Source organism: Ictalurus furcatus, chromosome 1 (genome assembly GCF_023375685.1).
Source record: "Ictalurus furcatus strain D&B chromosome 1, Billie_1.0, whole genome shotgun sequence".
Lineage (NCBI taxonomy): Eukaryota > Metazoa > Chordata > Actinopteri > Siluriformes > Ictaluridae > Ictalurus > Ictalurus furcatus.
This window is the reverse complement of record NC_071255.1, coordinates 4,503,972-4,531,012: the sequence shown is the minus strand read 5'-3', so window position 1 is coordinate 4,531,012 and position 27,041 is coordinate 4,503,972. Positions and strand designations below refer to the sequence as shown.

The 27,041-nt window shown below is 37.4% G+C and overlaps 1 long non-coding RNA gene and 1 pseudogene across 1 annotated transcript; both read right to left on the bottom strand.

The window, feature by feature from the left end:
* Nucleotides 1–13,146: 13,146 nt before the first annotated feature.
* LOC128615989 (C-C chemokine receptor type 4-like) lies at nucleotides 13,147–21,780 on the bottom strand (annotated as a pseudogene).
* Nucleotides 16,092–18,392, bottom strand: LOC128605565 (uncharacterized). The gene is made up of 3 exons (XR_008385575.1): nucleotides 18,352–18,392; nucleotides 17,950–18,018; nucleotides 16,092–16,179 (listed from the first exon to the last, which is right to left on the bottom strand). It is a non-coding gene; the product is annotated as an uncharacterized LOC128605565 (long non-coding RNA).
* Nucleotides 21,781–27,041: the final 5,261 nt, after the last annotated feature.

The window sequence follows — 27,041 nt, the reverse complement described above, 5'->3', positions numbered from 1 at the left end:
GCTGTCGCATCATCCAGGTGGATGCTACACAATAGTGGCATCAATTCTTCTTGAGCGTTCAAGAAATTTGGTGTTTTGTGTAAAATTGTTATTTTTTGCTGCAAGGTTTATTTATTTACATACTTTTTTTGTCTCATGTGCCAATCATGTACATACCTTAATTTTGTTATTTTCATTATTTTCTTTTTTTTTTTTTTTTTTTACAGTATGGAGTTTGTAATTGAAATTTTTTTTAAAAGTTGTGTAAACTTAGCAGTGTAACCCATTTTTATTTATTTTATTTCATTTTTACAAATGCCACATTACTTGCGCAAATGCTCCTGCGAACGATTTATGAATAATTCACAGTTTAACAAATTAAGTCTGAAGTGTGCACTTTAATTTCGCCAAACTATTTCTTTAATGTCTATCTGACATTATTTTCAGCTGTATCATAACCCTTTACTGGCTTGTATCGTTATCTTTCAGTAAACCTATTGTACAGAGGTTTATCATACAGAGGTTTCTGTGATTTTATGAGGTTGAACGCATTGATGGTATCTCCAGCATGGCATCTACTCATTCCTTATCTTGCACAAATGTGGTGGTGCAATAAAAAAAGGGTGCATTTTCTCATGTTAAACTCTGAAGAGACTTCCCACATTATAGCAAGAAACTAACTTTCTAAGAATAAGCTGCATAATGTTTGTGTGACTCATTTTTGTCTTTGCTCAAAACTGTTTAGTTTAAATGACTGGTTTAGCTTCAAAATATGAGTACTAAGGGGATTTTACAGTTAAAAGTCATAAACTTAGGTGTGTGTGTGTCTCACATTTGCATACCACCAGGAGGCACACACCGATTACAGCTGCAAATCTGAAAGCTTTCTGTGAGAAGTTCTGCTTTGTACCAGACAGTCAGGCCTCCCACTACACATTCTCGAGTACGAGTTAATGTGAATAGTGTGGAGGAGACGAGGAAGTGGTGGTACGGAAACTTTAATGGTTTAATGGGTGGAAATTACTTGAGTAATTCTACCTTGTTATAATTAAGTATTATTTATTCTTTACTTGATTATTAATTGGAAATTGAATACCTGTACTCTTACTTAATTACACTTTCAAGAAAAAAAAGAAACACACCTTATAATTTTATTTACACCTTCAATGTACTTGTTACAAATCATGAAGGTCTTTTCTCTAAACATCAATCGAATTGGATCAGTTTAGCATCCAAAAAAGTTCATCAATGTAAAGAAATATGCAGTGACCTTCTCATGCGAGACAATGTAGTTATTGCTATGGCTGTCCATGTGCATATGAATATGATTAGTAGTTATATCATACACTTTCTGTCAAACTGTCAATCAAAGTAGTGTGTGCTAATTTATGACCCTTTGTACTTCTCTGGCCGACTTTTCTGTAGGTAACCTAATTTATGACCAGGGGTGGGGGCAACACTATTGACTTTATCAGTGGGTCAATCTGGCCCCTGTGTGGCTGGGCTGTGGTGGAGAGGGGTGTGTGGGGGAGTAGCCCCCAACAAAGGTGTTTATGTTAATGAGACTGGTTTTGGGAGAAATACGTCTGAAAAAGTATATCAATAGTTAATATATGGCATGCGTTTGTGTTAATATGTGGGGGGATTTCGTCTGTGTAACCATATTGTTAGAAAAGCATGATGTTTGAATGTGAAATATTTTACTTTTTTTCAACTAGGATGCAGGTGGAGCGCATGGTGAAAATCCATGTTCCTACATTCATACATTATGTTAGATGCCAGACTCTCCTAGGTTGAAGGTACTTCATAAAAAATAATAATCAAATGAATAAAAAAAACCTGAATATGAAAATGAATCAAGACAGATCCAAATAAAAAATAAAGTTCCAATGAACAGTAAATCTACATGCTCTCTTCCTCTAACTTGTTCTGTACTTGTAATACAGATTAAATAAATGTGGGCAGATGATGTAAACTATGGATCTGGTTCAATGTTATTTTGGAACAAAGAGCAAACTGAATTTTCTCAACATAAATTTTGTGTGTAGTCTGTTATCAGATTGTCTAGATGTACATCACACATCTGACGAACAAGATTTCCTCTCCTGTGCTGTAATGATGGCTGGAAACTAGGACTTAATGGCACATTCTGTAGAAAGGTCATATAGAACATAGAGAAATCTCATTTAGCGCTTTGGGAATTAAGTCACCTTTCACGTTGCCTTTTATTCTGATCACAACCAGACAGTTATATTGTTTCTGAGTTTAGTCTTTGTTTATACTTTTTTTTGATGCTGAGAAGCAAAAGTCTAAGGAACCCTTAACCTTCAGACGAATGATTTGCAATTTCTGAACACAATGCTTGAAAAGAAACATGTATAACGAACTTGAAAATGTAGAAAGGGGTTTTATGAATTAGTTAATGCTCTCTCTCTCTCTCTCTCTCTCTCTCTCTCTCTCTCTCTCTCTCTCTCTCTCAAATCGCTTTCAAAATAGTGTTTAAACAGATACACAGCAGACAAATATACATATAGACAGTTTTATTTTGTACATGCATACCAACTTAATCTTCACCTATCATCATTCCCTGTTAACCAACTCTGTCACCACCTAATAAAACAGTTTAAGTCACTAACCAAAGTAAGTATACAAACTGAAGCTATGATAAAAGAACAAAAACAATTAACCTTTCTTAAAGAAATTCCTAAATCCTCTGACCAAGGATACGGCTGTGCCATTTGTCTATTAAATAAATGCTAGTCCTTCAGGCTGAAAAAGAAGGATCAAAATATTCTGCCAGTAGTTTGGCACTGTGACTCAAAAAGTTGTTTTTCATCTGACATCTGAAAGCTAACTACTGTCCCAACTGCCGTACAATACTGATAATGCTCTAACACTTAAGAGGGCTGAATGGCAGACCTTGTTAAATAATATTATTAGTTTTTTTCCTTATAATGTCTTATATTTTATAAAATATATTCTTAAATATCTTATATTACTTTTTGACTTTTCTTATACGTTGACATGGGAGAAGATGTGCAATGGGCAATGCTGGTCTGAAGGTGAGCCTGCACATGTCTTTGTGATATGTCTTTGTAACTGTAAGTGACTAGTCAACTTAATCCATCACATGGTATTCATAAGGTGCCATAAATTTCTGCTACTCTATGGATCATGCTGAAGTTTGAACAAAATGGTTTGACTTAATATCCGCAGCAGTAGTGTACAAGTCATTTCTTCCTAATTTGTTTATTAACTTTTATTGTATGCCTAAATGGAATAAAAGTTATTTGCCAGATTCAGGTGCTCCTAAACAAATTGTTATAAAGTATGAGTTTGTAACTTATCAACAAAGACTGTACTATCTTTTCTAATATAATGCATTTAATATGGAAAAATATTTTCACTGAAATATTTCAGAGAATTTTTTTTTTTACACTAGTTTACACTACATGTCTAATATTCTGTTCTGTGGGAAATATGCCTTAACTGTTCAATTAATTTGGAAACTTTAAAAAATAACTCGCCTGCTTCTATACCTTTGGCTTGTAGTGTATATGACTGCTCACTGTCGTAAACCCATACGAGGAAATAAAAAGTAATAATTTTCACTCCAGATCAGGAGTGGGTAAAGACATACTGGTGATCTGATCTATATTATATATATGTACTTTAGATAATGCCTCTCTGAGGGCCATGTTGGAATGTTCCCAAGTTGAAGTACTGTAGAACTCCTAAGCATTAGATCACCCCAATTACTCCTATATACTCTTTCCATGCCATCGTGCTCTTTGCCTGACAAAGCAATTCACATCCTATATCAAAACATATTTGACAGTTGGGTCTAATTCTAAAATCACCAGATACCAAATGTACAACAGTTTTGTCTTGCTGCCGTCACAAAATAAAAATGTTTAAACCTTAAATAACAGTCACGGAGGGTATGTACATTTTTCACACTACATGAAGGGTGGGGATGCTTATAGACTGTGGAACAGAAATGTACTCAGTGTGTCTCCACCGATTTATTTCACATTGAAGTACAACCATTTTTCTTTTTTACCATTATGGACGAAACACCCGTTTCTTTTAAAACATCATCTTTAAATGTTTTTCTACCTCCTGAAGGACTCTCAGACTTAAGAGACGATCTTTGGAGTTGTTGACGCCCTGCTCAGTGTTAAACAACAACGCCTTTACAGTATCTTCATGAAGAAACTGTCAAACTAACATCTTGGGATTTTTTTTTCTTGGAGCAGAAGTCAGGTCTCATTTCATCAGTTTATCATGGTGAAATACACAGCATTCTTCTAGGGGTATTAGGATTTCTCGGAGCAGCCATTGTAACAGATAGTTGCAGAGTTTCTTCTGTATTTTAACTACAACGTCTTCATCATTATTTAAGCACTGAGACACACGACTCGCTCCTTAATTTGTTAACATAAACACATTTAAAAGCATTCTAGTCAACAAAAACCCCAGAAATCACACGTTTCTGTTTCACACAGACTGACAACTGCCAGGAAAGATCACACATTCATGTCAAACAGTGTTACCAGATGTCATAACTTGACTTGACTGTCAGCCAGCAGGTCATGGGATGTCAAAGCATAGACAAAAGCTTATGTATTTAGCAACAATTCTATGTAAGTATCCTCATTGGCGAACCATTTTCCGAAAACTTGTTTATAGTTTAAACAAAACGCACGATTCTTTTAAAACACCATCTTTAAAAAGTCTTTTTTATCGTTTTATCGTATGTACTTTTCTAACAATATGGTTACACAGACGAAATCCCCCCACATATTAACACAAACGCATGCCCAATATTAACCACTGATACGCTTTTTCAGACGTATTTCGCCCAAAACCAGTCTCATTAACATAAACACCTTTGTTGGGGGCTACTCCCCCACACACCCCTCTCCACCACAGCCCAGACACACAGGGGCCAGAGTGACCCACTGATAAAGTCAATAGTGTTGCCCCCACCCCGGTCATAAATTAGGTTACCTACAGAAATGTCGGCCAGGGAAGCACAAAGGGTCATAAATCAGCACACACTACTTTGATTGACAGTTTGACAGAAAGTGTATGATATAACTACTATGATTAAGCTACTAAACTGCAGTATGGACCTTAGAACCACAGTAAAATGTTTTAATATCCTACTTATTTGAAATGCGGCGCCTCCTTTGCCTCCCTAGAAGGCATCCAACTTGAAAATGCATGTTGAGGTAAGTTTTTCAGAAACTTTCTAACATTAACTGGTTATATGTTACTAAGTTAGCCTGTTTTTCTGCTAATGCCTGGTTAGACTAGCATTCCTCATTTTCCTCAACTCATCATATGAACATATAAGACACGGTCTTGCTCCTGTCTATCTTTCTGAACTTCTCCATCCATACCTCCCGTCTTGCTCTCTCTGTTCTTCTGATCCTGGTCTTCTCTCTGTTCCTTGCACAGCCATGTCTTCTATGGGTGGCCGTTCTTTTAGTGCTGCTGCTCCCAAGCTCTGGAACGCCTTGCCTCAATACTGTACCTCCATGAATGTTCCACTCTTTCATTGTTTAAATCATTGTTTCAATTGTTTAAATTAGAGCTTTCTCTTATAGAGAAACAGTTATGGAACAGTCTTCCAATTAGTGCCACATATGATTTTATGGAGATACTAGAGATCCTGATCCTTTCTGTTCTCTGGACCTGCCTGATCCGTTTCGGATGTCCTACCTCTGGATGGAGCTCTCATCTGCTCCAATTCCAGATTGCTGGGGCTACGGCTGCTTCTAAGGCCAAATAGCCTTCATATAAAACCATAATGAACTTTTTCACACTATCTGTTGTTACCCAGATGAGGATGGGTTCCCTTCTGAGTCTGGTTCCTCTCAAGGTTTCTTCCGCTTAACATTAGGTGGTTTTTCCTTGCCACCATCACCACCGGCTTGATCAATTGGGATAAATTTGCACTTTTAAAACCTGTATACCGTGTTTATATATTTCTGTAAAGCAGCTCTCAGTAGTTCACTGTTCTGCTGTGCTTAGTGGTTAGCACGTTCGCCTCACACCTCCAGGGTTGGGGGTTTAATTCCTGCCACAGCCCTGTGTGTGTGGAGTTTGCATGTTCTGCCTGTGGTGTGGGGGTTTCCTCTTGGTACTTTGGTTTCCTCCCCCAGTCCAAAGACATGCATGGTAGGCTGATTGGCATGTCCAAAGTGTCCATAGTGTATGAATGGGTGTGTGAATGTATATGTGATTGTGCCCTGCAATGGATTGGCACCCCATCCAGGGTGTACCCCATCTTGTGCCCCATGGCCCAGTAGGAAAAGCGGTGTAGAAAATGTATGTATGTATGTATGTATGTATGTTTATGGGTATTTATGTGTATATACATTTACTCGCATGGATATTTATATGTTTATAGGTATAAATGTGTACAGTATATCTGTGTATATACTGTGCAAAGCAACCCTGGGAAAGGCACTATATAAAATAAACTATATTATTAATATAAAATAATTAATAAGCTATAATAAATAGTATAATAATAATAATAATAATAATAATAATAATAATAATAATAATAATAATAATAATAATAATAATTATTATTATTATTATTATTATTATTATTGATTCCAGTAGCTAACTTGATTGGCTAGGCAGCAAGTCAAATTCTAGCTAATAGTATATATAGATTATTTACAGGATATTTTATTTCTGATTAATACAGTATCAAACTATGTATCGTTAATTAAACACATGACCAGAAAAATTCAAAAGATTTAATGATGTTTTCAGGTGTAGTTGCATTAAAAAGAAAATCAATTTTATTTTACTTGAAACTGGAATGTTCTCATCTGCTCACTTGAAAATGTGCTATGACTTGGGCTGATGAACACACTGTTTTGTAAAAAGAAGCAAAAAAAGAGAGCCTTTCCTGAGAGCAACTGACAAAATGTCCAAAGAGACCAAGATCCTCTAGAATGAGACATTACAGGAAGCAATCTTGGTGCTGGCTTCACCAAATATGAGTTATCGGGTGCCAAACATTTTGAAGCTAAATTTGCATGTATTGTTCATTTACTTGAAGACTGCTGAAAATTCTGGACTTAACTGAATATTAGAAAATGTTTCCTGAAATTATGTTCTTTATCGGATGTCCAAGCCCTAGTGCTTGGGTGGTGAAACCAGTTTATATATATATATATATATATATATATATATATATATATATATATATATATAAATATATTCCCAGGTCCTGTTGCTCAAAAATAAGCCCACATCATCATGTTCTATCTCCATGGTTGACAGTTGGTATGAGGTGTTTGTGGTGATATGCTGTGCTTTCTTCTTAGCATGATATGCACCTGAACACCAAACTGCCAAATTTCTTCTTCTATAGAGGTAATCACACTTCTTGATTAATTAACCTTGTGCATTTCATTAGTAACACCTGGCTGCTAATTTAATCTCTTAATGATTTTGGAAGTAGGAAGGGAAACCTACCTGGTTTCTGAATGTTAGTTTACTTTGTAAAAAAAAAAAAAAGACAACATATTGAAAATCTGTTGTGTTTTATTTTTGCCTTTTTGTCACCTGAAGTTTTCAGTCCCTTTCAGTTCTTCTATTTCAAATCAATTTCGTCTGATATTTGTATGACTGCATAAGTGTGACTGTAATAATGTTATATAACAGCCAGTCCTTTTAAGCAAAGATAAGTAGCTGGTACAATAAAGTTTGCAAGTTTTGCAAACAAATCAAATTGTATTCTTATATACATTGTATTGTGTGTTTACGTGCATGTGTGTGGGTGGTGTTTATCAAGCCAAACTTTAAAAAGGAAAAAAGAGAAGAGATCCCCTCACAATTTGATAGATGTGGAGCATTTCTGCAAAGAGGAGTAGAACAAAATTGCCAAATCAAGATAAGTTGCTAAGTTGGTAGACTCTTTCCCAGAAAGACTGTACTGCAACCAAAGGACTTTAACAGTGTATAAGTTAAAGATTGTGAACACTTATGCAACAAGGTTATAGCAAGTTTTTTTTCTTTCTTTTTTTTTCTACCACATTTGTTTTTTACTTGAATATTCTTGGTAGCTATATCACATTAAAGGTGGAAAAACATCTGACATGGTTTATCTTGGTTTAATTTTTTTTTACATCACAAAAACCTGCAGGGGTGTGTATACTATATATACCCACTGTGTGTGTGTGTGTGTTTGTGTGTGTGTGTGTGTGTGTGCATATATATGTATGTATGCATGTATGTATGTATGTATGGGACTGTGTTTATAAAAAAAGAAATGTCCCTTTTTCAGGAGACTGAATTTTAAAGATAATTTTGTAAAAAATCCAAATAAGCTTTACAGATCTTTATCAGAAAGGGTTTAAATGATATTTTTCACACTTGTTTGCTGAACAGTAAACACTTATTGCACATGCACCTGTAGAACAGTCCTTAAGACACGAACAGTTTACAGGTGGTAGGCGATTAAGGTCACAGTTACAATAACTTGGGACACTAAAGAGACCTTTCTACTGACTCTGACAAACACCAGAAGAAAGATGTCTAGGGTTCCTGCTCACCTGCGTGAACATGCCATAGACCTGCTGCAGGGAGGCGTGAGGACCGCATATGTGTCCAGAGCAATAAACTGTAATGTCTGTAATGTAAGCTGCCTAAGACAGTGCTCCAGGGAGACAGGAAGGACAGCTGATCATCCTTGCAGTGGAAAATTACATATGAGACATGTGTCTCACCCCACCAGACATCGTCGAGTACTTGTAAATGCCTTGGTGGAAGAGTGGAGTAACATCTCACAGCAAGAACTGACCAATCTGGTGCAGTCCATGAGGATGAGATGCACTGTAGTACTTAAAGCAACTGGAGGCCACCAGATACTGACTGGTACTTTTAATATTGACACCCCCGTTCAGGGACTCGTTATTCCATTTCTGTTCATTAGATGTCTGTGAAACTAGTTCAGTTTATGTCTCAGTTGTTGAATCTTTTCATGTTAATACAAATATTTCCACATGTTAAGAAATTTCCTAGAAATAAAAACAGATGAATGTGAGAGGATGTTTCTTTAGTATATAGAGTATATAAAGGTAGAATAATACACTGTGTGATACTGTTATGTGGAAAAAGTTGCCACATTTCACCACTAGAGGTCATGAGGTCCCATGAATGCTGCTTTGTTACCATGGTTACTGATCAGTTCTGCTCACCTTCAGATCCAGTGAATCAAACATTCAGAGCTCAAGCACAAAGTGAACTAAAGGTGATGGTATTGGTGACTAGTGGTTAACACATGTACATTTTAGAAACATTGCCAGTCAGGCCTTATCTCACACTACATTGCTGAGAAGTTGATGCTTTCATTTTTAATCGTTTGAGTACTTGTAACACATTGTTCACACACACACACACATGTGTAAAACCACTATAGACAGATCACCGTTTGGACAGAAGCAGCAAGAGTTATTCCAATTACGTTCTCCTCCAAGATCAAAACATAAAAATAATGGTGAGTTTCCTTTCAGTATACGCATGTGCACCCAAATTGTGGAACTTCCACCCACAAGCAAAGCTTAAAATACATGAGCTTGTCTCTAGTTTTATAGTTGCTCTATAATATGACTCTTTATTTATGTGTTTGTGTGTATATGTACATGTACAATAAGCTGTACTTTTATTTGTTTGCTTCTTTAAATGTTTTATTTTAATTTTAAGTAGATTTTTTTCTGAACTACAATTTCCTGTTTCAACCTATTTATTATTACTATTTTATCTTCATTTCCTCCTTTTTTCTGGCTGCTTTACTATTATATATATATATATATATATATATATATATATATATATATATATATATATATATGTCCTCATATATATACTCCACCTGTCATTGGTTGTGGGCAGATTTCATTCCATTCATTGAGGTGGTCTCGCGCTACCTTGCATCATATATATTTTAAATAAACTAGATGATTTTGTGTATCCACATGCATATTTGGCACTAAATTTGAACCTTTTGTTTAACTCGAGAGGCCTATTTGTTCCTCTTTTTTAAGGAAGGGCACTTCCTCCAAACGTTTCTTTTGAATTCCCAACAGCACTAGAGAAAGTAGGCTAGTAAGCAGCCTCGGTTGCAGGCTAATGTAAGATTTCATACACAAACCACAGAGTGTTCCAGTCACTGAGTTGGTTGCACGTTGTAGGCGTGCATATTCTACCGTAGTTTGTTTTTCTTCAAGAGAGAACTACTCTTTTCCTCTTTTTTTCCCAAGAGGGGACACTCCCTTCAAATATTGAAAGTTTGCTATTCCTACACATCACATGTCGAAAATCGTCAGCAACTTTAGTTACTCAAAAGGATGTCATAACATCATAATCGCATTATAAAAATTGCTCACTGGCTACTGGTAAACAGCTTCAGTTGAGGGAATATGAGATTTCACATGTGCTTCACAGAATTTTTTCCATTCATTTCCATGTGACACACAAACCTACAAAATGATCAGGATGCACTGCAGTTTTTTTTCTACTATTATTCTCTAGTGTTGCTGGGTAGGAGTTCTTAGAAAAACAGAAGTGTTGCGACATTTAAGGGTGTTAGTCCATCACCTCCAGTAGCTGAATGGCTGCAGGAGTTTGATAGGGAACCACCGAAGACACACATTAGTCATACAGTTCAAAGAAAATGTTTAGGAAATAGTTATGAAACTTGGAGCTATGAGGTAGCAATGAGCAGCACTACCACATCAGCTAAGTGATTAGAATGTTTTGAAGAAATGAAAGTTACAAGGATATGTTAATCAAATTTAAGGTCTGAAAAATCCAAGAAAATTCAGTGTTTGAACTATAAACTGGTCAGAAAATCAAAGCAAAAAACCAATATATATATAAACTGTATAAAGGGTCTTAAGGAAGATTTTTCTGGAGTGGAAGTAGTGGTGCATCAGTCCACTGGGTAGTGCTGCTTGCATAAACATGATCTACATGAAGGCATCACCAAATTGATTTTTCAATATCAGATGCTTCAGGGTTTTTGAATAGCATCTAAACCATTGATTTTAAACATAAACACCTTGCCTATAAGCTGAAAAAAAATAAAAAATAGGGATAGAAAATGCAGACTAAATAAAGAAACATATATTTTTTCCCTTTGGTCAAATGTAATATAAAGGAACGTGAATTCATAAATATAAGACATGGAAAATTCATGGATTTTATGAGATCATTCCAAAGAGCATTGAAGTTTTTCTGGCAGCTTGTGGTGGCCCAACACCTTACTAAAACATGTTGTGTTGGTTTTTCCTTTAATTTACAATAGAAGCCAGAACCAGAAAGTCAACACAACATAGCACTTTCTCAAAATTCTTATCATGTTCAGGGCATCTGTACACATAAAAAATAAAATAAGCCAGCACCTCTATATATGGTTGGAAGGAAATACTTCGCATTAGTGTCTGAAGGTGGTCACACTCTCACATGGTTTCCTGCAGTCTAAATATAATACTAAATTAAAACGGTCAGGCCAGCACTGGGACTTCCCTTTCCTCGCTTCTGTATTTCCTCTCATGCTTTCTTACGAATCTTTATGCTTGCACAACAGTTTACTAGGGTATCCTTTGTGACAAGACTTTTGTATCCATAATTGGATCGGAAAATCAGCACTGAAATGTGATTGGTGCTGAATGATTTGCATGCAACTAGAAACACTCAAGTTCAAGATATGTTCATAGAAATGCAACCTACAACTGAAAAACTGCTCGTCACATTGTAAAACTGCTGAGGAAAGCATCAGCTTCTTCTTAGGCGTGTTTTCAGATTACTTTACATTTAAACCCACAAAAGGTTTACAAGAACTGAGCACTCATTTCAGACTGCAGTGTTACCTCATAACTGCTGCGCCATCAAATGTGTGACATTAATCACCAGCAGCAAGGCTTCAATAGGATTCCCTTATTTTTAGACTTATGAGTAGATTTACCAGAGGTATACACTGATTATCAATAACATTAAAACCACCTGCGTACTATTGCGTAGGTCCCTGCTGTGGTATCTGGCACCGAGATGTTAGCAAAAGATCCTTTTAGTCCATAAAGTCCTTAAGGTGGAGCCTCCATGGATTTGACTTGTTCGTCCAGCACATCACACAGACGCTCAATCAGATTGATATCTGGGGAATTTGGAGGCCAAATCAACACCTTGAACTCTTTGTCATGTTCCTCAAACTATTCCTGAACAAATATTTGCAGTGTGGCAGGGAGCATTATCCTGCTGAAAGAGGCCATTGACATCAGGGAATACCATTGCCATGAAGTCGTGGTCTGCAACAAGGTTTAGGTAGGTGGTACGTGTCAAAATATCCTCAAGATGAATGCCAGGAACCAAGGTTTCCCAGAAGAACATTGCCCAGAGCATCACACTTCCTCCGCCAGCTTGCCTTCTACCCATAGTACATCCTGGTGCCATCTCTTCCCCAGGTAAGCAATGCACACCCACCCAGCCATCCACATGATGTAAACCACGCACCTTCTTCCATTGCTCCATGGTCCTGTTCTGACTTCATTTCGTGGTGGTTCCTCTGTGCATAAGGCTGAATAACACCTCCCTATCACTGATTATTTTCCTATAACAGCACCTTACTTGTCAATATTATAACTAGTACTAGTAATACTATTAATAGTAGTATTGCAGCAGTTGAGTGTTTGATGCTTGACTGTCTGAAGTTAGACATTGGTAATTAAGAAGAAAAGATGATGTCAGATGCTGTTGGTCTTCTTGGTCGCTTCCTCCTTGACACACAGGATGTAGAATAAATGTGATAAACTGTTTATTTATATCAGCTGACTCCTGTTCAAGGCATGTGGTTTCCTCTCTCTCTTTCTCTTGTTCTCTCTCTTTCTCTGTGTGTGTGTGTGTGTGTGTGTGTGTGTGTGTGTGTGTGTGTGTGTGTGCGCGTTCGCACTTATATGTGCAGCATTTATATGCCGAAAATTCAGCAAACAAAACTGAAGGAATAAAGGTGCACATTTTAAAGATAATTATCATTATTTATTCCGTCCTTTAAAGCAGTAAAAAATGACAACTTGCACATGCAGCTGCTTTGGCAACAGAAAATATTCAATAGATTATATAATAGATTTATATAAAGTGTTTGAGAATGAGAAGATGCATAGAGTTATTTTTCCAGATAGGATCAAAGTCAACAAATAAGAAATAAATGAGTACATGCACACCGTGAATAATGCTATAGCAGAAAACCGGTAAAACCCCCCTACTCATGCAATAATTCATCCCTTTAAAAATACTTTTACCAAGTAACCCCAAGAATAAAAGACAGGAATTGGTCTGTATCAACTACCAGGAACTAATTTTCCTTTCATAATACAAATTTTTTCAAAGTAGATTCCATCATTCTTCAGAAATATCATTTAAATATCCGAATTACACATACAATTGAAGTACTCCATGTGTAATAGGGATGAGCTCAGTAAAATTATAAGAAAGCACCACTACTAGTAAGAACTCGGAATAGTAAATTAATATATTAAAAACTTTACTGCATTTTTAGATTTAACGTAGTTGTATATAGCTTGATTTACAATGTAGAGATAACGTACATATAAAGCCTTACATAACTAATCAACCCTCTAGATACTACATTTTATAGTATTACAACCTGGAAATGAAGTGAGATTTCATGAATCTGAACAAAATAACCCTTAATATTGAACTAGTTAGAGTATGTGACAATGGCTTGCAAAGGCAATGGCTTGCAGTAAATTAGGGGCTTCCTAGCAACTTATAATTTTGTCAAAATTCAAATAACATAAACGGTGTCAATATGACGCTACCACCTCCATGATTCACAGTCTTATAAGGTGTTCCAAATGTGATCAGCAGTGTTGTGTTAATTAGGCTAATATCCCAATTAAGTCCATTTCAGTTCCAGGTTGTAATACTACAAAATGGCGAACATATATATAATATGTCCAATGGTGTATGGACCTACAGACCCATATGTGAGTCTTACCAAAACTATTGCCACAAAATTAGACATCTAGAATGCCTTTGTATACTGTAACATTACAGTATACAAATGCCAGGTCTTCTTGCCCAACATGAGTGCTCAACTTCACTAATGTTCTTGTAGCTGAATGAGCAAATCCCCACAGTCATGTTCCAAAAACTGGTGCAAAGCCTTCCAAATGGGGACCAAATCTTTAATGGGATGTTCAACAAGCACATATGGGTGCACCTGGTCAGGTGTCTACATACTTTTGGCCATATAATGTATATAAATAAAACCTTTTCCATACCTTTCCACTTTCATTCGCAGGCCATTTGCAGAATGACATAAAGACCATTGAGCTTTCTGAAATCTCAAGACCATGCGTAAATCATGTAAACAAGATATGTGAACTAACAAACCGACAACTCATCAACCTATTTAAATTGCATGTCCAAAGTGACTCAATGGAGCTATAAACCTCATAATACTATAACCTTGTGCTACATTAAATAATGGTTTAAGTCATAGATGTTCATGTGTTTATCACTTCTTTTTAAAAATATATGATTGGAAGAACATACATTATTGACTAGGAAATTACTAATTAACCAACACACCATCTTATTTATATTCTACAGCTGGCTCTTGCATAAAAAGGTATTCTAACACAACTTGAAGTTTGCGTGTACAAAACGTTTAACAACAGAGCATGGTATGGTTATCTGTTTTTACTTAGACGCAAGCATGTATATATAAAACATACAAATATAATTTCTCTCATTTTCACCAGTACACATAAAATGAGGGTGCGGGAGTCCTCTGAAAACCTTGACCATTCAGAATGCAGCATAACCTTCATCCATAATCCAGGCTTTACTCTAAAATATAATTAAAGTCCAATTATGTACTTTAAATCTACCTTAAAATAGATGATTCAGTATATTCACATTTCTAGGTGGAAAGTACATTTGGCTACCACCCCAATGAAAAGAAAATGCACCATTTAGGTGCATGGTATGGTATTCTTTAATTACCTAAATGCAGAGACACATGCAAAAAGAAGTTTTCACCAGTATATATAAACCGAATGAGCATTTATAAGTTGACATGTAAAATAAGATGATTTCATTTTCTTCTACATTTACATGGCAACTGAACGTTCTTCCACACTTGTGGTCTGTGAATACACCGAGCCTGTGGCCTGGGTCATGTAGCGCTTCATAAACTGCACTTGGAAGCATGGTGTCTGGCGCAAGAGCCTGGTGAGGTGCCTCCTGAACTTTTCACCCACAAACACGTAGAGGAATGGATTGAGGCAGCTGTGTGAGTACGCCACGGCTTCAGTGGCTTGCAGCATGAGCTGGATTGTTTTGCTGAGCTCACACCCTGGAGGCAGGATAAGCTTCAGTTCCAGTGCTTTGAGGAATGCTGCAATGTTGTACGGTATCCAACAGCAGAAGAACACCACCATAACTATAATGACAAGACGAATAGCCAGTTTCTTGTAAGTACGAAGGGTCTGAAGCTTCCGGAGAACCATTGAGTAACAAAATCCTACGATACTCAGCGGAATCAGCATTCCCAAAACATTCATTTTAAAGAAAGCTGCACTTCTCATATCATTGTGGCTTTTATTTTTTGGATAAGCACTGCAAACTACTTCAGTCCCAGTCTCTTCAACTCCAAGATACAGCAGCTCAGGAAATGATGCTGCAATAGCTATAATCCAGACTACCAGGCTGGCTAAAATCCCATAAGCCTTCGTTCGGATTCTCAAGGCAAACACAGAATAGACAATAGCCAAGTATCTGTCGATGCTCATCAGCACAATAAAGAAAATGCCGGCGTAAAATCCAATGTAGTACACGCTGAGGACCAGAGTGCACATGGCTCTACCAAAAACCCAGGTATCCCTGGCGTAGTGAGCCAGGAAGGGGAGAGAGAAGATTAGTAGAAGGTCAGCGATGGCCAGGTTCAGGAGAGACACATCAGTCATGCTTTTCATCTGAGCGCCTCTCAGGATCACCCATAGCACCAGCATGTTGCCCAGGAAGCCCACCACGAAGAACAGGGAGTAGAGCACAGGGAGAAAACGTCTTGAATGGTATCCATACTCACACGGTTGAGAAGACACAACATCAGAGTAATCATATTCTGTTGTGCTGAAAACACTAAGGAGAGAGTTACTACATGAGAATTACTGGAGAATTGTGCACATCCGTATTCAGATCTCAGACATAACTACAGACTTAAGCACTATTCAGATATGGCGAGTTACATGTGCAGATTGGAGTTTAAGTAAAACAGGCTCGGTTTCCTATATCATGCTGAAATTTAAGTTTTGGGCTGGAAATACACTCAATTTTTTTTTTTTTAACTATAAAATGCCATTCAAGGACATTATTAAAAAATGAAATATGGCACTATTAATTAATTAAGAGTATCATCCATTTTAAAATCATTTTAAGATGGAGTACCTTGGAGGAGACAGCATCTTAACAAGACACATTGTTATCTTCTGGACCAATTATTTTGTATTATAAAATGAACAATGCTTAAAGTGTTACCAGTGGCATAGCAAATGAGTACTAGGTCAACTTATCCTTTAAACCATAGTATATTTTTATTTATTTATTTTTAAATGTATTATATAATTAAGCAAAACATTGGTCTGAAAATAATAGTACGTGGGATCAAGTGCTATTTTATAAGTTGCTGAAAAATAAATGTGGAAGCCATATTGTTAAATCAAATTTGCAGCGTTTAATGTGCTAATTAGAACTAGTTCTATTTATGCGGCAATATATCGGCAGTATGACAGATTCCTGTTAATTTTACTGCTTGCTATGTTCTCAATCATATCATCATATATGTCTTCATTTATTTTTCATTTTTAAACTTCCTTTAGCTTTTATTTTACATAGTATTTTTTATTTTTATTTTATTTTTAATTTTTTTTTACATTTGACTGGAAATGGAAAAAAAAAAGCTTCTTCAATCCACATTTAATATCCCTGATGTATTTTTCTTTGTTAAAAATGAGTGCTTGCTTTTAAAGGTGGTGGTCTATATGCTCTTAATAAACTCAAGAAAAAAAATCTGTCAATCTCACAGATGTGATCTAGATATAGCTCATTTGCATATTCTGTAAGAAGAGCCCAGGAAATCGATTCAAATGCTTGTTTATTAAATAGTCGCTGGGTTTTATATTTGGCTGTTATCTTGATTGTCAAAGTTTGAAACCTTTTTTTCTTGAAGTAGATGATGTAGATAAATACAGGAAGGATATACACTTTGTTTTTAATGGGAGCGCCTCAATTGGGCGTTAATAACACCTTTATAATCCGTGCATGAGGAATTTATGAAAGGCTTATAACAAAACTTGTCAGCAGACATTAGAGATTTTATGTGACTTTATCTGATTTTTCTTGAAGAAGAAGGAAAAACATAAGCCTTGATTATCATTATGGGCTTATCAATATCGTTACTGTATTTTTTTTTTTTTATCCTTCATTGCAAGTGATTATACATACCACACACAATAGTGTATACAGTAATGTAATGAACTGTTCATATTCATACCTGCATTATTACAAAAATGTGATGCTAATGATTGTGTTATTAGTTATTAGCAAATATTGAGGGAAATAAAGCTTTTCCATATCTTATAGAGAGCAGAATTAATCATCTGGTTTCATGCAGAGGATGTAGATATATATTGTCGATCTCATATTAGCTCATAATTACTCAAATTGTTCTACACAAACACCTCAGAGTCATTTACACTTGACAAAACACTCCAGTACACAAAAAAGCAATACAATTACAATTACAATTGGAATACATGAATATCTACAATTTTATATCAGCAAAGAACATATGATTTCCATTAAAAGTGCATTCGACTGCCTTTTAATATTTGGAATTTAATGTGTCCTCACCTGGATGTTGTGACCTCCCCAAGACCACCGCTCATGTTCGACATCGTTGCTATTCAGCATCAAACAGTCCTGCAGGGGTAAAAGATACAGAAAAAAAGGGGGAACAAATGTAATAAACCACTATGTAAGGCTGAAACTGTTTTGCGCACCACACGTTTCTGTAGCATTAAGAAAGTATCAGCTTAACAAATGAGTCAGTAAACTGCTGAAGTGCAGAGTATGAAAATAAATGTGAAAGTCTTAGCTGTGAAGACAAACCCGAGAAGACACAAAGATAAAGATTAATGTATACAATAGTTATGAAAATTAATAACACATCGCATTAGCATTTACATTGCAGATAAAAAATGATTCAAATAATAAGCACAAGCAGCTGGGACAACACTGCCACCGTATACTTACAAAATTCGATAATAGTCGTTTGGGGCTCAAAGCCAAAACTGAAATGAGATGCTGGTGTTTGAGGTCTCTGTTTTTCGCACTTCTGTTTTTGTGACAAGTAAAGGGGCTGTGTGGAGACATGCATGGTGTTTTTGCACTTGATTAATTTGCCCAGCTAGTAGCTAATGTTCTTCTATGCAAAAGCGCTGAGCTTGTGTTTATTTTTCCACACACTGACCTTTCCTGAATTTTAAGGAAACTTGTGGTAATGAGATATGTGGTAATATTCTTTCTGGAGAGAGGTAAGCTATGTGGCTTAGCATAACGAAGACAAGCAGCCAACTGATCTAATATGTGAGTAATACAAATTATATAGCGGAAATGATCATCACTTTGATGATCAGAAAGTGTTCTATAATAGAAATTTCTATAACAGCAGCTCTGGCTCCAAGGTTTATATTAATGTGCTCATCATAATACGCTATACTTTCTCAATCAGTAACCTTTCATGACAGAGAGATAAAAAAAAATGTGTCTTGTGACATTTTCTGTGAGGAGACTGTTAACATTTATATTGTATTTTAATGTCTGAAATTTTTTTTCTTGAGACTCTTCTTTTGTTGTCACAAATATACTTACTATATGAAGCTTATGGGCTGTGTCCAAATACACAGTAGGTGAAAAGCAGTACACCAAATGAGTAGTATGTCCGAATTCTCAGTATGCATAAAACAGTAGGCGAGAAATACCCAGATGACCTACTGCTTCCGGCGAGATTTTGCAGTATGGAACCACTGGACACTGTGGATACTGCGCTACCCCATAAGTTGATGGGACTGGCATGGAAGAACTGTCAGAATCCACAGTGCATAGTACATCAGGATTGTATTCTTACCACTTATACCACTTGAGGATAAAGCTCTGGGTTACTGATCGGAAGGTCGGGGGTTCAAGCCCCAAACTGCCCTTGAGCAAGGCCCGTAACTAGGGATGCACCGATACCACTTTTTTTTCAGACCAAGTACAAGTACAAGTAGTTACATTTGGGTACTTGCAGATACCAAGTACTGATATGAGTACTTCACACTTTTCGGAATGCCCTACGTCTGAAGCATGTCCTCAAATTCACCTGCTATGGCTTGGCCAGTGTGCGAATCCCTAAACTGCGTTGCTTGTAAAACGACTCTCTGGGGAGTAAAATCCTCATCAATCCACTGTGCTATTAAACGTATAAGAGACATTGGGCTGACACTGCTAGTCTAAATATCAGTGGTGAAGCTAAAGGCCGAAATGTCCTGCGAGAGGTTCCTGGTGTGCTTTTTCAAGTTATGCAGCTTTGGTAATGCGATATCTGTAATGTGGTGATGGCTGGGAATCTCATACTTCGGCTCAAGTACACCAAGAAGATGACGAAATCCTGGATTATCTACAACTGACAACAGTTGGTCATCAAGAGCAATGAACTGGGTAAGAGCTTCTGTTATTTTTACTGCCCGTGGGTTGTCTCTGGACATTTTCTCTCGCTTCTCCAGCGTTTGCTGCAAAGTTGGTTGTTGCTGTTTCCCGCTGCTAGTGTGAGATTTATTTCTCTGTTTTATATTTTGTATAAGAGTTTTAAATGCTTTATTTTATTTTAAATGTTTATGTGCGATTAAGCAAATTTATTTTATGAGTCATTTATATTTCAGTATAATTGTGTTGAGTATGAGAATTAGTGCTGTTGCGCTTGTGCGAGTGACATACTGAGTTCATGTTGGGGACGGGGGACATGTGCAAGGGGAGAGCGCAAAAAAGTTCATGTCAGTGATCCACGAGGAAATGTAGCTCTGACAGTAAAGTTAGTAAAAGCTTTATTTCGACGTGTGTATGCCTGCATTATTCGAACCCATTTAGACATTGGACCTTCGCGAGTTCTCCTTAACCCCTCTTACACTAGCATTAGCAAACTCTTTGCACTCGACGTTATGTTTGTTCTTTAGATGTTTAATCAAATTGCATGTGTCAAATTGGCTATTTTTTACCCTTCCTCTTGACAGTTTAGCAGAGCATAGTTTGCAGTCTGCTCTACTTTTATCATCATCACTTATCTTAAAATATCTCCAAATTGCTGACATTGCTCCTCTTCCAACTACCTGCTCAACTGACGAGAGGCTAGGCTATGTCACGTTGTCCTAAAGTGGTATCGGTGTGGTTGTCTCGGGGTAGTTTTACAAGTACGAGTATGAGTACATGAGCACAGTATCGGGCCAACACCTGAGTACTGGTATCGGTATTGGTGCATCCCTACCCTTAACCCTCTCTGCTCTAGGGGTGCTGTATCATGGTTGATCATGCGCTCTGACCCCAGCTTCCTGACATGCTGGGGTATGCGAAGAAGAGAATTTCACTGTGCTGTATATGTGATCAGTAAAGACTCATTATCGTTATCATACTGATCAGAACAAACTGTATCAATGGCCAAGCTATGGGTACTGAATCAAATGAAGTAGGTACTGTCACAGGATGTGATTTCGGATAGTGTGGATACCATGGTCACAAACATTTAACCCAAAGACTTGCCCATAAGCCTTACCAGATTACCTTTTGTGTAAATTCTGAGCCGTTTTATCCGGTTTTGCCTTTTGTGTATGACCCTTGCTTTTTTCCTGCTTACTCATTTGCATTATCCATTGGATCTTGAAAATTGTGAATATTGTCATGTTTGAATCTTGCCTGGCCTGGCCCACTATTCTTTGAATTTGCTCTTTGGATTATTATTACTATTCTTTGAAATATTTTAATATCTTTGTTTGACAGCGGCATCTTTGTACTTTAAGCTTTGGATTGTCGACAATATTGTTAAAAAATCTCCAGCACATATAAATATCCTAAGAACTTCCCTGAGTCATGTTTGTTATAGAAGGCTTCACCTAGTAACATGGATTTCTTCCCCTTTTTCTTGACTCCTTGGTGATTGCTGCCTATATATGGAATACTTTTCCTTTTTTGTTTTTACATTCTTCCCTTTCCTTTTTTACAATCAGGACAGGAACAGAGTCATATTACATTGAACTCTCATACTATTAAGGCTCTCCAACATGGCTGATTAGGAGGAATCGTGACAGAAGAGTGGATCTAACCATCTTACAGCATCATTGTAACAACATCTAAAAGAAAACAAGCAACATTATGGGTCATAAATTCTTTATTTTAAGGGAATATTTGTGTATTCACCAGTGTTTCCTGCATCGCTACCGAATCCACGGCAAAACCTGACTTGTGATTTTACAGTAAATGCATGTCAAAACACAGCGCGACCAGCGTCGTCCAATTCTCGGGTTAAAAATACTCATTTTTGCATTCTCTAAACAAATCATTCTAAAAGATTCACAGACCATAGGAGTTACCAGTTACGAATCCTTAATGAATCAGTGACTCAGTCAGTCACTGAGCCATCAGACCACTAGACATCTATAATAACAGTGCATTTATGAACAGTAACATTGCTGGTTTTCTTTTAGATGTTGTTACAATGATTCTGTTAGATAATACACGCGAGTCTGGTACAGTATGACTCCATTCCTGTAAAATATAACCTGATTGGTTGGAGCAAGAACATGCCACTATTACTCAGCACAATGTGGCGGTTATCTGATTGGCCTGAGAAAATGGTGGGTGGATTACAGATATTTGTGGATTTGTGTGCATTCGATGCTAGAAATGTTTCAAAACTCACAAATGCGCGCAGCAAACCACAAATTTTCAGCATGCGATCCACAAGAGAATATATATATGTGAGTACACCCCTCACATTTTTGTGAATATTTGATTATATCTTTTCATGTGACCACACTGAAGAAATGACACTTTGCTACAATGTAAAATAGTGACTGTACAGCTTGTATAACAGTGTAAATTTGCTGTCCCCTCAAAATAACTCAACACACAGCCATTAATGTCTAAACCGCTGGCAACAAAAGTGAGTACACCCCTGAGTGAAAATGTCCAAATTGGGCCCAAAGTGTCAATATTTTGTGTGGCCACCATAATTTTCCAGCAGTGCCTTAACCCTCTTGGGCATGGAGTTCAGCAGAGCTTCACAGGTTGCCACTGGAGTCCTCTTCCACTCCTCCATGACGACATCACGGAGCTGGTGGATGTTAGAGACCTTGTGTATCTCCACCTTCCGTTTGAGGATGCCCCACAGATGCTCAATAGGGTTTAGGTCTGGAGACATCCTTGGCCAGTCCATCACCTTCACCCTCAGCTTCTTTAGCAAGGCAGTGGTCGTCTTGGAGGTGTGTTTGGGGTCGTTATCATGCTGGGATACATGCTGGGATCATGCTCTGCTTCAGTATGTCACAGTGCATGTTGGCATTCATGGTTCCCTCAATGAACTGACACTCAACTTCTTTGGTCGACCATGGCGAGGCCTGTTCTGAGTGGAACCTGTCCTGTTAAACCGCTGTATGGTCTTGGCCACCATGCTGCAGCTCAGTGTCAGGGTCTTGGCAATCTTCTTATAGCCTAGGCCATCTTTATGTAGAGCAACAATTCTTTTTTTCAGATCCTCAGAGAGTTCTTTGCCATGAGGTACCATGTTGAACTTCCAGTGACCAGTATGAGGGAGTGTGAGAGCGATGACACCAAATTTAACACACCTGCTCCCCATTCACACCTGAGACCTTGTAACACTAACAAGTCACATGACACCAGGGAGGGAAAATGGCTAATTGGGCCCAATTTGGACATTTTCACTTAGGGGTGTACTTACTTTTGTTGCCAGCGGTTTAGACATTAATGGCTGTGTGTTGAGTTACTTTGAAGGGACAGCAAATTTACACTCTTACACAAGCTTTACACTCACTACTTTATATATATATATATATATATATATATATATATATATATATATATATATATATATATATATATATATATATAATTTGCAAATCTCATTTTATTTATTTGTGAATTCAATTCTTTTCTTGTGAAACTCCTAACATGTATTTGTGGATCTCAATCTTGTCACAATTTCCCCTCGAGCTGGCGCTGTAGCATGCAGCTTGCTTGGAGACCCAAAGCTCGATTTGCAAGCTCTTAGCGAACGCACGGTTTTGGGTCTTCAGTGACAATGACTTTGTTTACTTTGGACACGTGCTTTTGTTATGGTTGGTCCTGACTCCACCCCGGTATTGTCACTGGTTTTTTCCTGTATGTGTGTCCCTCATTGTTTTCAGCTGTCTTGTGCTTCACCCCTGATTATTTGTCATTTAACCCCTCGTGTCTCTTTGCACTTCGCATAGTGTGGAGTGTTATAACCGTATGAAGCATTAGTACCCTGTTCCTCGTTTAGTTTCATGTTCTTTGACCTTGTTTCTTGTTTCTCGTTCTTGATTCTAGCCTTGCCCAGTTTATGCCTGTTTGCCAATCGCCTGACCCATTTCCTGACCTCACTCTTGTCTCCTGTTTTGGATTTGTCTGCCTGTCTCTCTCTAAATAAACTCTTATCTGCACTTGCATCTGTCCTAACCTTCATTACGTAAAATACGTGACAAATCTGTTTATTTATACATTTATTATAACTTTTGTGAAGCGCACTACATTAATTTCTGGGTCATAATCTATTTATTTGGAAATATGAAACAATTCTAACAATTCACCTAATATACATATGATATATGTGCAAAAACTATGGGGAGTTATTGCACATGTATCATATGTATAATACATGCTGGGTGTTTGATAACAGTTTGCCGTGGTCTGTTTTGTTCCAGAGTACCTAGATATACAATATTTAGAAAGGTTAGTAATCCCCTTTGTTTGTGTAATCTCAGTGGTGTTCTTGTTGAGCATTACACTCTAGTGGGGTCACTGGAGCGTTTTCTAGAGAGGGACTGAATAAGGTTATTCACCTAATTGATGTGAGTGAGGGAGAATGGAGATCTGGCTTGTCTGAGTTGGCAGGGGTCAAAACATAAAGAGCAGCTGGAAAGCTGTTTAATACTTAAAGCCTCCATGCCCCAAAATCTCATCACTTTTGTGTTTTCTGCTCTTGCTGGTGGAGAGACTTGTGAATACAGAGAGACAACTGCTCTCACTCAGGTCTTTGGAGGAGCTGCCTTTTTCAGCAGCTGACAAGAAGGTTATGTATGAAGCATGTGTAAAAAATCATGCACTTTGGAGACCTAACGTACATGGGAGATGAGATACCAAATGGAGCGCTCATCTCTCTGATCTTGATGGTTTGTCACTTTCTTGGAGGCTGCTGTGTGGTGTTTTACCACCTACCAAAACACTGTGGTGACCTTCAGTGGAGAATCTTGAACAGCATTATGCCCACCAGTAACACTGTAACCCAAACATTTCAGTCATGATTCTGCAATGATATTGATAATGTTTTTCATACATTTTGCAACTACTGGCTAAGACCGTTATTCAATCTGATTTGTAGTGTACTTAGAAGAATAGATTTCATATTTACAAAGGCTTTATTCATTTGTGGATTCAAATACTCCAAGGGGGAAAAAAGTTAAATGTACCCTAACAAATTTTATTATCAGGCAAGAAGCTAGCGATTTAGACATCCTGTAAGCTTACAGCTGAAGGAGAAGACATTTATGTTGTTTATTCACTTTAAGTGCTAGCAACATCCTGTGTAAGTGTTGATTTTGCTTTCTATCAAGCTACAGGAAATCTGGTTGGTTTTGAAAATAAGTGGGTTACACATGAAGGTTTTGCAATTGTTACTGATTGTAAGTACCTATCGTTTAATTGGTGAAGGTCCCAAAAAAAGAGGCCCAGAAAAGGTAGATATTCCTGATGAATAACAGATAAATATTCCTATATTTCGCTGTTTTCAGCCAGGCTAAATTTTCAGAGCTGCCTCCTCATGACCCTGACTCTAAACTAAAAGTTTTCACTATGCTTCATTTATGCAGTACATAAAACCTCATCTGGATTTAAGAAGGAGGTGAATGGAAGACCATGTTTAGAACAAACTCTGGCCACTACACTTATTTAGTTATGTCTAATGAACTAGTTAATAGGCTTTGGTTTTTCACACCCTTGTAAATGAAGTCCTCAGGGATTCAGCAACCAACTTGACATTGTTTACACTGATTATACTCAGAAATTTTCACACTTAGACATGGAGCACATGCAAAATGTTTGAAAAGTGCTTGAGAACCTGCTGGATCTTTGTTATATCAGAAAAGTGTCAATTTCACCACCCTTAAATCAAGTTCCTTGGCTATATCTTGGAGTAGTTCCATGCTAAATCATGGAGTAGAGATGGAGAAAACCAAGGTGGATGCTGTAACTGCATGGCCACAACCTTGCGTCAATAAGAACTGCAGAGATTTCTTGGTTTTAAAATTTCATATTGTCAATTCATCAGAGGTTTCAGCTCAGCAGCTGCTCCATTGACCTACCGCCTTAAGGGAAAACCAAAGACCCTCAAGTGGACTGCAAAATCCACCCAAGCATTCAGAAAACTGAAGAATTACCTCACCAGTGCCTCCCATCCTTTGTTATTCTGATCCCTCACCATCTTTTGTTATGGAGTCATGGAAATCCTCCTCAACTGCTTCCCTGTCTTCTATTCAAGTATGTTATCCCCAGCTGAACACAATTATGATGACGGAAACCAAAAGTTATTGGCAATAAAAGCTGCACTAGAGGAATGGCTACATTGGCTGGGAAGGGGAAAACACCCATTCCTAATTCTTACAGATCACAGGAACCTTGAGTACAGTATGTTAGAGGTTAAATCTACATCAAGCCAGGTGAGCTCTCACTTTTAATGCTTTTTAACCCTTGTATTATGGTCACAAATCAATTGCATCATTGAGCTTTGCCAGGTAATTTTAACCCTGTATGGATAAATCAGCTCAAAACAGTCCAAAACATATTTTACTCTACAATTTCATTTGACCCTACTTACCATCTACACGTTCATTAACAGTTTAGAGATTCATTGATTTTACTGTATTTTACAGTCCATACTGACCTTATTACCTTTCAACATGCCATTCATTTTCATTACAAAACACACATTTTAGAGCATTTAATGGTCTTTCAATTGCTATTATGTATGCCAGAGCCATATATTCTATTTGATTATCTCATTCAAGCATGTTTGTATTTCAGATGTGTGTATTTCACATTTGCGTACCTTTGCTGTTATTAAAAACCTACACTGTTCTGCAAAGGCTTTCACCTAGTTTTTGGAGCATAGCAGTGAGGATTTGTGTTCATTCAGCTACAAGAACCTACTGAGGTCAGGCACTGATGTTGCGTAAGGAGGCCTGGTGTGCAGTTGGCATTCCAGTTCATCCCAAAAGTGTTCAGTGGGATTGAGGTCAGGGTTCTGTGCAGACCACTCAAGTTCTTCCACTCCAACTTTGGCAAACCATGTCTTCATGGATCTCGCTTTGCACAAAGTGGCATTGTCATGCTGGAACAGGTTTGAGCCTTTAAATCCAGTGAAGGGAAACTAACAAAGGTACAGCATACAAAGACATTCTAGACAATTGTGTGCTTCCAATTTTGTGGCAACAGTTTGGGGAAGAATTGCATATGGGTGTGATGGTCAGGTGTCTGTCCTCTGATGGGTTGGCATCTCGTCCAGGTTGCCCCCAGCCTTGTGCACCCAGATCCACAGCATTGGCTCCAGGCTCCCCTGTGACCCTGTGTAGGATAAGCTGGATTGGAAAATGGATAGATGGATG